Consider the following 17041-nt stretch of genomic DNA (forward strand, 5'->3'; position numbering starts at 1 on the left):
ATCACTGTGACAAACTACGGATAAAACTGGTCAGACTTTAGCCAGCTAAAAATTAAGAAAACCATGAGCAACAGCAGATACAATGGACAGATCTGTCATTACAGTAAGAAAGACAGTACTCCAGGCGTGATCCATATTTCTTTGCAGTCCTAAGGAAAAGGTCAAGTTCTACAAAAGCCAAGGGAAATAACTCAGGAATGCTCTCTTACATAGAAACAGAATTTTTGAGCTCAGTCTAACTATTTCTTTTGATCATATTGTCATGTTGCAAGAAATCTGCATAATGCAGCACACACATACAAAATATGAGAGTTCTTAAAATAAACTAATTAAAATGACGGTAACATCTCACCAAAATGTAGGAAAACTAATACTTTGAAAGAACTTTAGAGTGACTGGGTTTTGCTGTTGGTTTGGTTGGATCAGATGTTCTTCATGTTCTTGCTGCTACAGCTGTCCCTAGAGCACAGACACTGGAGTGCTTCTAGTTAAGAGAGACGTGTCTATTCAAACTTGAAGGCATATTGTGCATACAGTTCACATTTTGAACCTTCATTCAACCTTCATTTTGAAAACTTCTGTTATATTCCAAAAGATGTATTTGCATGTGTATTTTTTTGTCCATGACAGAGCTACTCTATAGAAAGTCACACCTAAAATGTTTTCAGTATTACAAACTTCTGAGTTAACATTTTCAACACAAATAATCACCTTGTGTTTGACACTAGAATTTATTCTGGCTATTCAAAACATACTTGGCTTTAGAATATTAGCAAGCACAGAGTGGCAGATTTTATTTTGTAGTAGTTTCAAAAAGACTTATTTTGTTCTATGACAAGACGTGGATGATGAATGGCAAATTATGTTATTACCTCAACTGAACATATAAAAATAGAGGTGTTAATATGTTTGATATTGTTAGTGACAGGAAAGACAAGTGGAAATGGACAATAAGAAAAGAGAGAAAAATACCACCCAATCATACAATATCATTTGATGTAGGAAAATGTTCAAGGAATTCTATTTTCTTTTTGTCAGTTCCTTCAAAAACTTCCTGCTTCACAACATTCAGTGAATTCTGAAGATATTCTCCATTTCCAGTGGAGAGGCTTGTCTTCAACAAAACGCTGTTTAATTTTGATCACATATTTAAGTTCATTCATTAAAGAACTTGAATGCTTACTGAAGAAGTCAGGTTGACTTCTTTTGCATTTATGCAGGATTTATAAAAAACAAAAAGCTTTAGTCATTAAGGAGGTTTTTGAATAAGGATTCTCATGTGGATCTTCACAAAGTATGTCTTTAAATATGTAGGCTGGCTTTTTGTACTTATTTAAGGAGAAGATAGGAATTTATACTTTCTTATCATAAGAAAACTGTTTTCCTTCTTTTTTGGAGATGTAGCAAAATAAAAAATCAAATAAAAGAGGGCACACTTGACTGTCTGGCCATACAAGCCTAGTGATGTAGCTATGATGTACCTATGATGTAGGCCCCATTCTAAGGTGGCTAAATGTTTTTCAAGGAGGAAATATTTTGGAAACATTTGGTCTAAACCTTGAGTCATGGTCATCTGGATAATGCTAGGTACAGAAATAAAAATTTACAGTTTCAAAGTCTCACTGCTTGCTTCTGATTTACCACTAGTGTATATTTTACAGGCTCATCAATATCAGCCAGAATTATATATAATTTTATATATATATAAAATATATATATATAAAAATATATATTGTATATTTTGTGTATATTTTACAGGCTCATTAATATCAGACAGAATTATATATAATTTTATGTATATATATTATATATATATAATTTCAATCACTTTCTCTGGTTGTTTGTTTATATGGGTAACTGGAACAAAACCAAAGTATTCCTTTCAAAGTCACTGCACTGGTCTCCTCCATTAGTCGTTTGTCATTATAACTACATAGCATATGTATTACAGTGCATTTTCAGAGTGATCCAGTATCTCATAATTTATTATTTTCAAAATATTATTTAATTCAGTATGACTTCAGAGTCTACATATACATTTATTAAAAAGAAAAAAAAGCTATTATTAAACTTTCCATATGGAGGGAAATTTGATTCAAAGATTATTTGGCCTTTAACAATATAATGCCAGCTTGTCACTTCCTTTATAAATCTTTATTCTTTAAGTTTTTTGAGTTTTTTCAGTAAATTTAATGAAATGGTAAAAACACTAGATACACTGACCCAATTAATGTAACAATTCCATCCATTTGTCTTTCAAACTGATGAGTACTCTCATTAACCTTAGTGAGGTGTGTAGCGAATCCTATGTCTAGCAGAATCTGACCCATTCTTTTTATGCCAATAATTTATGTCTTTGATTTTATATGTCATGTCCTAATTCAAACAAGTAACACTGTCCTCTACTATTTAATTTTTGCACAAAAATGCTTTTTAAATTATTTTTTTAATGTGGTATATTGCTAAAAATCAACTACTAATAAATAAATGGTATCTTCTGTTGAGTAATACAGTTTCTTACACATAAGAGCAATATTGGGAATAAATTTTGTGCATCTGTGTTTTTCTCTAAGGTGAATAAAAACAAGTTAGCTAGTACTATGTACTTTGCCACCTATATGCTTTCACCACCAAATACTTATGGAACTCCGTATATAAAGTGTGAAAAGTCCTAAACTGTACACATATGCTGACCTATTTCTACTTTTTCATCAGGTAATTTGAGTAATATTGCAAGTTCTTATGGCTACAATAACAACAGTGAGAGAATGAGGCTTTGTAATTTAGGCAGTATATCACCCAGTTGCTTATATAGGGACGTGTGTGTATGTGTGCACATGTGCATGGCTTAGGCTAAAAAAACCCACAACAACAATAAAAGATTCTTTGGGGCAAAAGGGTAGCTGAAAGCCCATGTGCTTCTGATGATCTCTCTGTAAAGGCAATATCTGCTAATTTTGAAATACACAATCCTCTTATCTTTTCAGTGACAACCAGTTCCACAAATACGTGTAGGATTGTGACTACACTTTTACATACTTTATAACATGAGAGCTCCTGTGGATATGGCATAAATATTACATACTTTATCATTACTGTACATTCATCCTTTCAGACAGTGTTAGGGATGTATAAAATTCTGTCCCAAAGTTTGCTTCTTGCTGCCCTCAATACAGTTTAGATTAAGCTGAGAAAGGAATAGCTATTTCTGAAACTATTTCTTGTATGTGATGCTACTATTTTGATGCTATTGATTTACTTCCCCTGATACAATCTTCATCTATTAATGCTTACAAACTCCTATCTAGAGAGTACAAATATAACTTTGTATCTTCAAATGTTTATTGACATATTTAACGTTAAATATAGACCTAGTAGTGTGCATAGAATTAAACTCGTACATATGTGTTTATAAAATAATCGTTCAAGTTCTTTATCGCCAAAGCTGAAATCTTCCTCTTTGACATTTCTGTGATGAGGCTCATTTTTACATGTATCTGTTTGAGACTCTGCATTTAGAAACCAAAGCATATTTAGGACCAAAATCAAAGCTTTCATTTACTTCAGAGGGTCTCTCTTCAGTCCCCAAGTTCCACAGAATTTTTCTGATGTGATGTAGTCAATCTAAGTGACATAGGCACTTACAATTCCTTCTGAATTCTTTTTTTTTCTTATGTTTGATTAGAAACTCATTGGAATATTTCAGCTGGAATCTGTCTTCTATGTTATTTAATTTGTTTGCATAAGAAAAGATTCTACTTTGCTTTTTCTCCACTTTCTCAAAAGTTTTCCGTTTTCAGTGTCACAGGACATTCAGAGAAAGTGCATGTTTGAACTTCTGGAGTTATATGGATGAGCAACCTTCTCAAGAAGACTACAGAAACAGTCTTCCCAATCCCCAGTCTTCTAACTCATAATTAACAACTTCTGATCTTCAGTAGTTATGGAACACTTTCAACATGTTTCCATGTTTGGATTTGTTACAGTTGTATTATGAGTTTCCACCCTTAGTACACTGTTTTGTGTTGTTTGTTGTTTTTTTTTTCTCTTCCAATGAAAATTAAAAGCCTTTAGATTGAAAAAAGCAAAGTTGAATCTTCTCTAATATCTTATCCACTTTGTTTCCCTTCAGAAATAATATTAGTGCTGATAAAAATTATTTGCAGAATATTTTGCCTTAAAAGGAGAAAAAAGTTTAACTGAGTTCTACTTCTGTGGCTGTTTATATTCTGAAACATTTGAGCTTAACATTCTTTACACTTGTCTCAGTTCTTTCATTTATACTTACATAAACCTTACAGAAATAGGGACTAAATATTCTTGGTGGCTTTACAGCTCTTTTAGGAGTTTTTTGTTTCTGCAATGTTGAGGTAACAGTCAGAAATGAACTTAAATTACTTTGTTGTAGGTGGAACTAAAAGGCATTAACTGCCAGAAAGATCAGAGTTGCAAAAATGAGTGCATACTAAGTTTGATTGGCATTAAGTGGGAGCTTTTGATGAAAATGGTATATACAAACCAGGAAGGGTGCTTTTCTTTGACCTCAAAGAGGTTTAGGCATGCTGAAGATTCAGAAAAAAAATATTTGTAAATGAACAAACCTGATAATTTTTTGCATTGAAATACAATAAAATTCTCCATTCTTTGTGGGGTCTCTGAGTCTACTTGATTCACATCTGGATTAGAAGGTGAACTAAGAATTGAACTAAGAGGACCTTCTGCATCTTTTACTCCTAGCGATTTTATGCAAACACCTCATTAGTCGTTGAATTTCAGAGCTCCTAAATATTTATTTTAAAAAAGCTTTGAATTTATATTTTTAATGATGATGTCCTCTGAAAAGATTATTGCATATATATCCAGCCATAGGTACTCAAAAACTGCTAGAATCATATCCTATTTAATATCTGATGATTCTGAAATTATACTTTCTTAAAATTTTTCCATCTCTTCCATAGTTAAAGTCTGTAAGAAAGCCCAGTGAACAGATCTTGTATGCATATTTATTTCACAATTATTAAGACACTTACACTTATAGAAAATACACTGTAGACTTATGCAGAAATTGTAAAATTTTACAAGAAAGTAAAGTGTGTACAAGAAAGGCAAATTTTACAAGAATTGCAAATAAATACCATTGTGACTGCATTGAAATACAGTCATTGTAAGCATGCTTAGCTCATTATGAGTTTTGACATATAATCTAGAGAAGTAATGTAGACTATAGAATCATAGAATGATTTGGGCTGGAAGGAACCTTAAAGATCATCTAGTTCCAACCCCCCTGCCATGGGCAGGGGCACCTCCCACTAGACCAGGTTGCTTAAAGCACCATCCAGCCTGATCTTGAACTCTTCCAGGAATGGGGCAACCACATCTCTTGGCAAACTGTTACAGTGTCTCACCACCTTCACAGTAAAAAATTTCTTCCTAATATCTAATTTAAATCCATGTTCTTTCAATTTAAAACTGTTACCCCTAGTCCTATCACTATACTACCTGAGAAAGATTCCCTCCCCATCTCTCCTGTAGGCCACTTTTAGGTACTGGCAGGCTGCTATAAGGTCTCCCCAGAGCCTTGTCTTCTCCAGGCTGAAAAATATATTATTAAGCACAGCAAGAATTCTTAGAAAGCAATACTTCACAGTAAAATGTTACTAATAACAATATCAGTATCAACATCAATACCAATACTAACACTAATACTAACTAACTAATTCATCCTGCTTCATCAGACAGGTAGCATTCTGCAGTGGGTCTTGGTAAGCAGGGCATTCAATATGGTTCTAGTTATTATTCTTATGGTGCTTAAACTGAAAAATGTCAACACATTAGTCTGAAAGAACCCCACCCCCAAACTACCTATAACCTCATGGATATAGTTTTCCAGGACAACTCAAATCCTCAGTGAGAAGTGGCATATGAACTTAAGCCTTCCATACTCTGCATTTCTTCTTTGAATAAGGGAAAAGCACGGAAGGGAGCTGACTATGCAGTCTGTGGGGTTTTTTTCTGTGTAAGAATATACGTGCTAAGATCATGACTAAAAGAACAGGCTGCAATGGATGTGAGTTAGGAGTATCCACAGTTTGGCAGATTTTACTCTAAGCCTGTTAGTGTTTCAAGATTTAGAAGGCTAAAAACACCAACTTACATGCCCACACCACAGTGAGTAGTATTGTATAATACAAAACTGCCTATAACTTTAATCCAATTAGTCTCCAAGGCTCTTTGTATACTTGTAAATTAAACATGTGATGAGACAGGTCTCTGGCAATAAGGCCCTCCGTCACAGAAAGCTCTTTCGCATTAAAGCAAGATAGCCCATCCAAACCACCTCATGCCAGGACCTCTCCTCAATGCAGAACCAACACCAGGATTTATGGGGGAAGAGTATTAAAAGCCCACCTGAAACACTGCTAGGAGACAGGCAGCTTTGTATTCTAGTATGCCCAGAAATCACCTGCTTAATTAACTAGTATGAACATAGCCAAAGGGTATAATAATACTGCTTTACAAACAGTCTTGAAAGCAGTGAAATCAGCTCTTTACCAGCTGAGTGAAATCCTTATGATTTGAATACTTAGAAACCCTCAGAATGGTAACACAGGCTACTGCAATGTTTTTTGCAACATAATAGCAATTATTCACTAGGGTGTTCATATTCAGGTAAAATCATGGGAATTCTATATATCTAAGGCAAATTGAATATTCAAAACTCTCAAGTTTGGTTCAATGTCTCCCTATCTACTACCATTTTCCGAAACAATTTGCCAGTGTTTGAATGGATTCCTGTACTTTCTTTAACATATTGTATGCACCTTTCTTACTGTTGGTCATTTTTTCATTTCCCTGTTCATCCACATCGGCTATAAAAAAAGAAAGGAAAGAACAGAATAATACCCACCACTCACTATATTTATTGCTAGGTGGCATGCATAATCTCTGTGCCTAAGAAATTTATCTCTAAAAACTCTAAATTTCTCTCCATTACTCAAAATAATTCAATTTCACCCATCATTTCCTGCATACTTCCAAAATTTGTTCTGCTGAAATTCAGTGTCCTTAGGTCTCACTTCAGTCCTAGCTATAAACTAAAAGAGATTGCATTAGAGTCTTCATAGTTAGCTTTTCTCCTTATACGGTGTAGCAGTAGTCTACTCATATTTACAGAATTCCTAATTAATTTATTTCTTCAACTTAGTAAGTCGCAGCTTATATTTCAGAATATTTCAATATTGTCTCTCATTATACTTTATTTGTTGCCTTTTTTTGTTTGATTCTCTCTTTTCTCATGGGTAAGAGTAAAGTACTTATATATATATTTAATGTAAAATTAGAAACATTGTATTCAGTCAATGTTTCTGGTGTCTGTAGACCTTCAATCCTGTTACATATGCAGGGAAAAACTCTCATACAGGTAACAGATAATTTTGGTTGTATCAAAACTATATATAAAATTTCTAAACATGACCAGCTCTTTGTTCCAGCATTAACACAAATTAGCATGTTACATTGCCTGGAATGTGAGTTTTTCTTGCTGAAAAAATGTATAGAACCTCCTAAAATGTATTACAGGTTAAATTCCAATACTAAGGTTTAGACTTTTGTTTCATTTTGTGCTTCAGAGATTTTTCAGAACATCTCAAATCTTTTTTATACATAAAATAGAAACAGTAATTTCTTCCTCTTCATCTGCAAGACAGTACTTGCAGTTATTTTAAGGCGTTCTGTAACCTTCTATGAAAAACCAAGGTAGTTCTGACCGTAGGTAAAGCAAGACTTTTGCAAATAGACCTTTCTTTTCCTCGTCTCCTGCTAGACCTCACTGCTGCTTCTCTTCTAACTGGAGAGATGTCACAGATGAGAATCGTGGTCACAGACTGACCACAGTTGGGGATTCTCCCACCTCTGTCACCAGAAAGCTCACAGAGTTCATATAGCCCCAGGCAGTATTGCTACATAACAGGATTACCTTAGTTATTCTTGTGCCAGAAAACAGAGATGGAGTTATTGTGGAAACAGAGCCCTTCTCTGGCTAGCTGGCACCTCAGAAACCCAGTGGCTTTGGGAGGGACATGCTCTGTGGGGGAACAGGCTGTGTGACCACCAACTGGAACGAAGTAGGAGGGTCTATACCATCTGCCGGTGATTTTTAGTATAGGACAGCATGATTAGCCACACAAACAGTTATTATGAAGAAAGCTACTAAACGTCCACCTTTCATTCTGTTTTATGCTTCAGAAGAAAACATTTTCTCTAGAAAAAACTATCCATAAAAATACTTTTGTCATTTAGTGTGACCTTACTGAAAGCAGCTGTATTTCACTGCTTAGAGGGAACTGTCTTTCTAGAACAGCTAGCTAACCTGTAGACAGAACTATTTCTGTGTCTTGTTCCTGTTATAGCAAGAGTTAAAATATATCCTTTGTGTTCACCTTTCCCTGCTGCCTCATTGAGAGTTACAGGCACTGAAGCAAAACATAATGCTCCAAGTTTGGTCATTGGACCCAATACTTGATCCTGAGAGAGAAAACGTGCAGCTCCCAAGAACCAGATCTTTTGATAAAGTCTTTGCTATGGATAACAATAATTTTCACTGTTTCTTACCACACAACGAATGCTCAAATATTAATATTTTTTATTAACATATTAACATAACCTTGTTGCATTTATATTATGAAAATTACACTGAAAGTTAGAGTGGTTAGTAGGTTAGCTCTGTGACCCTGTATAGAGAAGCTGCAGAAGAACAAGCAGGAAAAGGTGGCTTTTATGGTGTAGTCATTGTCAGCAGTCTATAAACGTCAGCGCTTATTATTCAACCTCAGAGAGGATGTATCTTCACAGAATCACAGAATGATACGGGTTGGAAAGGACCTCTGGAGATCATCTAGTCCAACCCCCCTGCCAGAACAGGGTCACCTAGAGCAGGTTGCACAGGAACGCGTCCAGGTGTGTTTTGAATGTCTCCAGAGACGGAGACGCCACCACCTCTCTGGGCAGCCTGTGCCAGTGCTCTGCCACCCTCAAAGCAAAGAAGCTCCTCCTCATGTTTAGGTGGAACTTCCTATGCTCAAGTTTGTGCCCGTTACCTCTTGTCCTGTTGCTGGGCACCACTGCAAAGAGCCTGGCCCCATCCTCCTGACACCCACCCTTTAGGTACTTATAAGCATTGATAAGATTCCCCCTTCAGCCGTCTTTTCTCCAGACTGAAGAGACCCAAATCCCTCAGCCATTCTCCATAAGAGAGGTGTTCCAGTCCCCTAATCACTTTGGTAGCCCTTTGCTGCACCCTCTCCAGCAGTCCCCTGTCCTTCTTGAACCGGGGAGCCCAGAACTGGACACAGTACTCCAGGTGTGGCCTCACCAAGGCAGAGTAGAGGGGGAGGATGACCTCCCTCCACCTGCTGGCCACACTCTTCTTGATGCACCCCAGGATGCCATTGGCCTTTTTGGCCACAAGGGCACATTGTTGGCTCATGGTCATCCTGTTGTCCACCAGGAGTGCCAGGTCTCTTTCAGCTGAGCTGCTCTTCAGCAGGTCAGCCCCAACCTGTACTGCTTTTATTTCCACACCTTTTCTTTATTTCAAAGAGAAGGGAAATTAGAAGACAATTACTGTTTAACACATTGCAGCTTTAAACCCGTAATTAACCAGGCTGAAGTTTCACAGCTTCTTGGGTTCAGTGGGGTGTGTATGTCATGTAAAGTCACTGACTGGTTCATGGTATCAAGGAAACAAAACCTCATGAGGCTTCAGCCTGCCTCGTGGCACCGTCTAGCTTATTTTGTGTGTATGTCTGTCTGATTTTTCAGAACATCTAAGTTCAACCATTAGCTGTGTCATTTATTCCCTTACTTTCCCAATGATCTGTAACTTCATCATAAAATAACCTTCGCACAAGGAAACCTTTAAACCAGGTTGCTGTTATTTTTGCTGCAGTTTTCTCAGCTTGCCTCTGTTAACAGTAAATGATAATAACATGCTTTTTGTGCAGCTACCTAAAAGGCTGTTCTCTGGGTTATGGTAATTGTTTCAGTGAAGTCCACAAAAGGCATAATTGAATGTAAATGGAATAATTAGAAAATGGCTCCTGCAAATACCTAGGGTCTAAACACACTTGAGTTTATATGCTGCACACAAAGGTAAATAAAACCTTTTAGCAAACTGGTGTCTTGCTCTGACTGTTTAATTATTCCTCCAATGATACTTTCACATACACTAGAATACACACTGGAATATCGAGCTAGACAAAAAGAATTCAGCAAGCTCTGTCACGTCTTCCTTGTCTAAGGCTCCGGTGACAATGATAGGCAAGGAAAATAGAAGGGAGGATGCAGTAAGGAAAAATGTCATGTCTGTTCTCTAAAAAGACCTAGCAGGGGTTTGAGTTCTGTAAACAACATAAATAATTAATCCCAAAGCTCTTTAAATCATTGTTGCCAATTTCATTTTCAATTTACACCTTCACTAGCATAGTTTATATTTAGGTTTACTAGAGCGTTGACAGGGTTTCCATAGTCTAAAGGATATTTTTTAAGCTCTAAAAATCTCAAACACTCACCAAGCTCGTATTCCCTCTTCTTTCCCTGTTAAACTGACAGTAGGTTGATTCAGTGCTATAACTGCAATCTTTTATATCAGACCCTGTAAAACCAGTTTCTTAGCCCAAGACGGAGCACAAGCTCTGCACTTCTAAGAGTCCCCTTTGCCAGGGACCCTCCCACCTCTTTTACAAAGCCCAGCTTGCAAATTCCAAGTAGACTAAACGATTGGCAAAGTTAAACCATTTGTTCTCTTGCATTTGCATAAAAGAACATTTAGGACTAATACAAGTAGGAAAATAAAATAAGCATTTTGCTCCAGCTCTAAATGTGAACATAACTCATTTATGTCATATTTACTCAGCTTCTGTTAAGTTACATTTGTCAGGGGGATTATTAAGGTTAGACTGTCACTGGCCTATCTTGGATGAACAGAAGACCAAGAGGGAAATCAGAATCATTTAGGAGAGCAAAGATGACTATTTATTTTACCCTTCCATTCTGCAAAAAAGCAAAGAGAACCAGAGAATGGAGTAACTCAGGACTTCTGTGTGCTGGTTACAGTAGCTGGCCTGTAGAGGCAGCAATAAACTACTGCATATAAGAATGAGATAATTCTCCCAGCCTGGAAGAAGAGGTAAGGGCAACATAATGTCCGGAATTTAGTCAGCTGTGTGTTTATGCCATACAGACCCTGCTATACAGTGTTTATTCTGGAAGCTTACAAACCAAAAAGTGAATTAGCAGAGACAGTACTAATCTATCTTTTTTTTTTTCTTTTTCTTTCTCTTCTGTGTTCTTATAGATCTGGATGCTGCATTTCCTTATGCTACTAATATGTTCTTCACTGAAATTTTGCTACAGTTGGCAGCTGTCTGCATTACGGTGCCGCATCATTACCCAAGAAAATTTATCTGTTTTGCAGCTTTGGTAGCACATTTTCATTAGCCTTTGTATGTCTCTTTGGAACCATACAAGCTTCATAGAAGAAAACAGTGTCTTAGAATAAGCATCATGGAAACAATTGCCAACCTTTCCTTTTTAAAAGGAATATGCCAGAAATATTTCAGAGGACTAAAAATGTCAAGGACAAGGTCAACCGTGGATGATTTATGCTTACAAAATGCCAAGAGTGTAATATGCAAAATGTTGTCTTCATTACAGTATGCAGATTATGCTGTTAAAGGCTAAAAACAAAAATAAAAGAAGATTTCTAGTCTTAAGGCTCATCCTTGGGATTGTCTACAGTTAAAATGACAGAAGGCTAATAACTGGCTTGAGAAATGCTCTCCATTTTGGATAACCTGTAGAAAAGGGCCTTCTTGATCCTTTCTGTTTTACATTTTGGGAATGAGGGTCAAGAATAGATTTTTAAGTGCTGTTCAAATGATTCAAGTCAGGTTTTAAATGCTTTCAGCATGTTTTCCTGTGGTAATTCTCTCACAAAGAGCTGTGTTATCCACCATGATCCAAGCCAAACCAGAACTTCCCACATTGCAATCCTGTATTCAACATTAGCTTCCTCTACTCTTTGAGATCTGAGTTCACATCTGAGAAGTTCCTCAGGACCATGGATTAGGAGGACTATGTAATCAGCAGCTGAAAGTCTTAAAAGTGGATCCATTATATCTGTTTCTGCCTTGCTGAGCTGAATAAAAATACATGGCTACATATTTTAATGTTTAGGTGTGAGTCAGACTCCTCTAAAAATACCAGATGCAGTTCAGTGCTTTGATTGCCCTGCCACTAAAACGGGCAGAGTTTTAGAAAGTATGAAAATAGCACCAAGCCGGTTCTATTCACTAATGGGCCTTTGATCATGTAATAACCCTTTCTGCAGGAAATCCCTTGATGGCATGTTTTCTCACTTTTACCTTCCCCAGACAATACTTACACAGAATTGAGTTAACAAAATGAAGACAAAGACAAATTATTAGACACTGATTCTTCTTTTCACTCTCATTTCCTAACTCCCTCCCTGCACAGCAGCTACGCAAATCTCTCTTCACGGTACCAAATAAATGTTCCGTGAATGTAATGTTCTTCACAGTAGAGGAAGCACAAGCAGCCCAGGCTAAAGAGGAAAAGCTACAAATGACACAATGCAGCTTGCAAGCAGATATCAAGACACACAAAACAGTACACCATACAGAATTATACCAGGATTACTTATTCCCCTGTGTTTAAAAAAAAAAAAAAAAAAAAAAAAAAAAAAAAAAAAAGAAAAGAGAAAAGAGAAAAAAGAAAAAAGAAAGAGGAAAGTAAGACAGACAGGTGAGGGGGGACTCAAGGCTGGTCAGTCTTCTCCGCTTATTATTTCTGTAGGTTATGTGCATAATCTCATTAATCTGTTTTTTCCCCTTTGTTTCCATTCTAAGGTGAGCCTCCTGCATGTTTCCTAACTAGACAAGTAATAAGAAGCAACATGAAGATCCAAATGCACCTTCAGGTCCTTCCCTTACAAGCTCACAGTTGTGCAGAGGCTCTGACTGCTGCTGTAGAAGAGATGTCCCATGCCCTGGCAGCCACAACAGACACCTTTGGCTCATTTCCCAAATGCAGGGTTTATGCAGAAGTCTATCTGCAGACTGTGTCTAGTCCATGGTCTATCTAGAGCTCTGTAAAAAAAGTGGCAACAGGGTGCTCTTTTCCACTCCAGAATACCTACAGCAGTGCTGAAAAAGAACTAATATCCTTTTGGGAGGTGGGGATGCTAAGTAACTGTTTGAATAAAAGGGGATTATGTTCTTGAATCTTGATTACTGTGTTTAGCACAAAGCTTGATTTAGGAAACAGGAGCCTTGAGACTATAAGGGATTAAATCAGACTTTGGTGTACGCTGATTCAACATCAGGTTTTCTGTAATGGAAAACTACATGGTTGATCATACCGTCAGGTAGATTTGGGTGCAGTGAACACAACTTTGGTCAGGGTCTGACGCATCTACAGTGCAAGTGGAATTGGTTTGGCTGGTTATCAGTTTCTTGGAGATTTCTCCGTATCACGGAATAGAGCCACTTATTACCAGAGTTTAAATCTGATTATCATTGGTTTCATTTTTTCTGTGCACAGAAACCAAACTACAGAGTAATAGTCCTACCTTCTCATAAGGACAATTGCAAAATGATTTTCACTTTATGGTTCTGTTGCAGAAGGTGTCACTATTTTGTCTCTTTTTTACAGAAATGAGATGTATTTTTCTTGGTGTCTGGAAAAAGTAGTATTGTTATGCATTAACTGATATATAGCTTCTAAAAAATTAAGGCTATCCATATTAACATACAGAAGTGTTCTTCAAGGTAGGAGAACGACAGCTGGAAAAACAGTATGAACTCAAAAGAGGCACCTGGTTTGCATTGAAGAAAAATAAATATTGCTACATTTCTGTTCCAGAGAGATTCTTGTTACAGAATCCGAAGATAGCAAGGAAGAACAGATATGGAATAAAAGTATACTTTGTACGGTTCATAGTTCTCTCTTATAGTTATAAAGTAAGGATGAAGAATAAATATCAGGGAAAAGGACAGATAAAATGACAGCAGTAAAAAATAAAACATGATCTGAAAACCTGTCCCTCCAAGCAATTTAACAGTACACATTTTTGGGCACTGTAGAGACTATTTTTTCTTTTCCCCAGGAATGTTTATTATCTGTACTTGTAGATATCCATGTTCCAGTACACAAAATAGGAATTAAATTCCTAATAGCTGATGATTGCTTTGGAAAACAGCGTTATGTTTAAGATGGTCCAGAGAAGGAAAATTCTGATTCAAAACCATTCCAAAGTGGTGATGCTTTCAGTGTCTTTTTCTGTCCCAAAGCTGAGCATATACAGTGGGTTTCCCATGTTCTGCTGCAGTCTTCTCACTCCATTTGCAGCACTCCAGCTGCAAACAAGTCAGAGGGAGAACTGAGTGCTCACACTGAACGGAGCTGAAAACTAGGACTTGGCTGGCTTGAGCACCTGATACCCATCCAGGCAGGGAAAACACCGCAGAGCAACTCTGGTGCTCATTAGCAGAGGTGCTGGGGAGTCACCTGCTGCAGGACCCTCCCTTCCCGAAACAGCTGTGCATAGGAGAGCTGCTCGGCATCCAAGCCGAACAGGTATCGCAGCCTGTGATGCCAGGGCCAGGCCTCCCATTACTAAAGTTGTGCTAGAACTGACGCAGCTCAGCATAATTTTCCAGTTTCCTTATAGTGTAGAAATGTGCTCCTGTAGTATTCCCTTCTCAACTTGGGGGGAAAGAAAAGATTTTTTTTACGGAAGGGGAGACTAGATTGCTAATGTTGCCTACAGCAGTCGGTTGTGATAATACATAGCTCACTTAGGGCTTCTCATGGGCTGGAAACTCATCTTCCCACCCTCCTTTTCATTTTCAGTTAGTTTTCTGCAGGAGCAAAGATGCTTCTCATCATAAGTCCACAAAAAAACAATAAAAAAAAAAATGTGTGATGGCCCAAAGAAGGGAATGTGGTTAAAAGACTAGAAAATGGAGAAAGAAAAGACTCTCTCCTTTTGGCAGCAATCTGGATTTATGCTGCATTCAAATGGTCATGTAACCACAATCCAACCACATTAAGTAAGGATTTAGGAGGCTGCAGACACACACCTTCTATCTAAATTCAGGCAACTCAATTTTCATTTTGTCACTTATTCCATTCTGTAAATGGGAAAGCAATACTCTTTGAGGTCATTATGAGGTTGTAAATATTAATGCCTGTTAGGAAATCAAACACTGAAGATCCCTACTGGAAATATACACTAAGTAAAACTACATCAAGGAAAGTTAAACCAAACATTTTGTTTACAGGCATTGGGGAGCACAAAAAAAAAAAATCTGCGTCTTCAACAGATGGAGATATAAAAATATAAGTAAATTTAATCCACAACCTGTTTTAACAGTCTCCAGTATGAAAAAAGGACATTGATTGTATCTTTGAAAAGTAAAAAAAAAAATAAAATCCATAATTTTGAGCAATTATTTTAGAATTATAACAAAAATTACCCATAATTTAGTTATCTGAAAGTCTTTAAAGAAACTGACACACTGCAAGGATTTTGTAATTAGGATAGCAGACAAAAATGGAGTAATTTGCAATTATGAATCATCTAGATTATTGAAAAGAAAATTTAAGAGAATTAAATGATGAAATCTCTTATCAGCCACTTGCTGGTTATCTAACAGGTTTAAAGAGAGACTCATACGAGTTTAGAAATAGGATTAGAGACTGCTAATGAGAAGATTAAAAAGTTTCACTCAAGAATAGGCAATCTTATTTGCCTTTTTATACACTGACTTTTAATGAATGCCTTAATACTGACTTCTCAATGTATTAATCAATATTTACATTTTCATGACATATTTATGATTTTTAGATCCATCTCCTAATGTCTTTTAAAATAAATAATCGAAGATAGAGTTGCTTATCCTGTTTATCTTCACAAAGCCATTTCTCACCTTAAAAGGAGACAGCAAAATCATAAAATGGGTCTGCCTAGGAAGCCAAGAAAGTAGGCTTCATGTAGCGATCGGTGTATCTATATATATAGTCCGTGGAAAAAAACCCACCATAACATATATGAGTAAGCCTTGAGGAACACGGGTAAGTGTGGACTAATACATATCAATTCCTATAATTTACCAGTCCAAATATTATGTAAAAATTCCCATTAATTTAATTTATGCTGGACAAGGTGTTAGATAAGTGGCATGATTAGAGCATACTCACTCACCTTCATAATGAGTTGCTATGAAAAATGGATGACCAGGGACAGCATCCATTTTAAAAATTAATCTAAGCCACCAATGGGATGCTGAACTCACTGGGCTCAGGATCAATTATCTAATTCTCATATCCTTTTCCTAACAAGTAAGATAGGCAAACCTGTTTAAAATCAAAGTCTGTAGAATTTAGGACATTCAAGCAAAGCTCACACTGTTCAATTTTTAGCATCAAAGATGTTAATACCAATTATAAGACATTAAGAGCCCAACATCCTAATAAACAGATGGAAAATTGGGTCATTCAATTATATCCTAGACCCAGACTCCTTGGAGTTCATCTAGTATGTATTCATCCATGGATAGCTTGTTAGAAAGACCACACTTCATTGTACCTTCCATTTAAAATACAATGGTATCTTGCAGTGTTTTTTCAGAGCAACAGTTTAAGAATAGATAATTGATTTATGATATTGTTTGTGGTTTTTTACTAGTTTACAAAGAAATCCTAGTGGGCCTGTAGGTTAGGTGTGTAGACGAACTGAAGTCCCAGCATCTCTGTAGTCCTATCACATTAATTTTTGTGTAAATAGCAAAAGACATAACGTACGTACTGCTGATGTGCAGCATGATTGAACTTGGTCTCGTCAAAACAATGCTAGTAGTACAGATTCTTGATATTACAGAGGGCCCAAACACATTAAGAGTTGAAAAACTGATATGCTGGAAGTGGATCCTTAACTCCAATTAAGTGTAATTGAACTCTG

This window comes from Larus michahellis, chromosome 3, assembly GCF_964199755.1.
Source record: "Larus michahellis chromosome 3, bLarMic1.1, whole genome shotgun sequence".
Classification (NCBI taxonomy): domain Eukaryota; kingdom Metazoa; phylum Chordata; class Aves; order Charadriiformes; family Laridae; genus Larus; species Larus michahellis.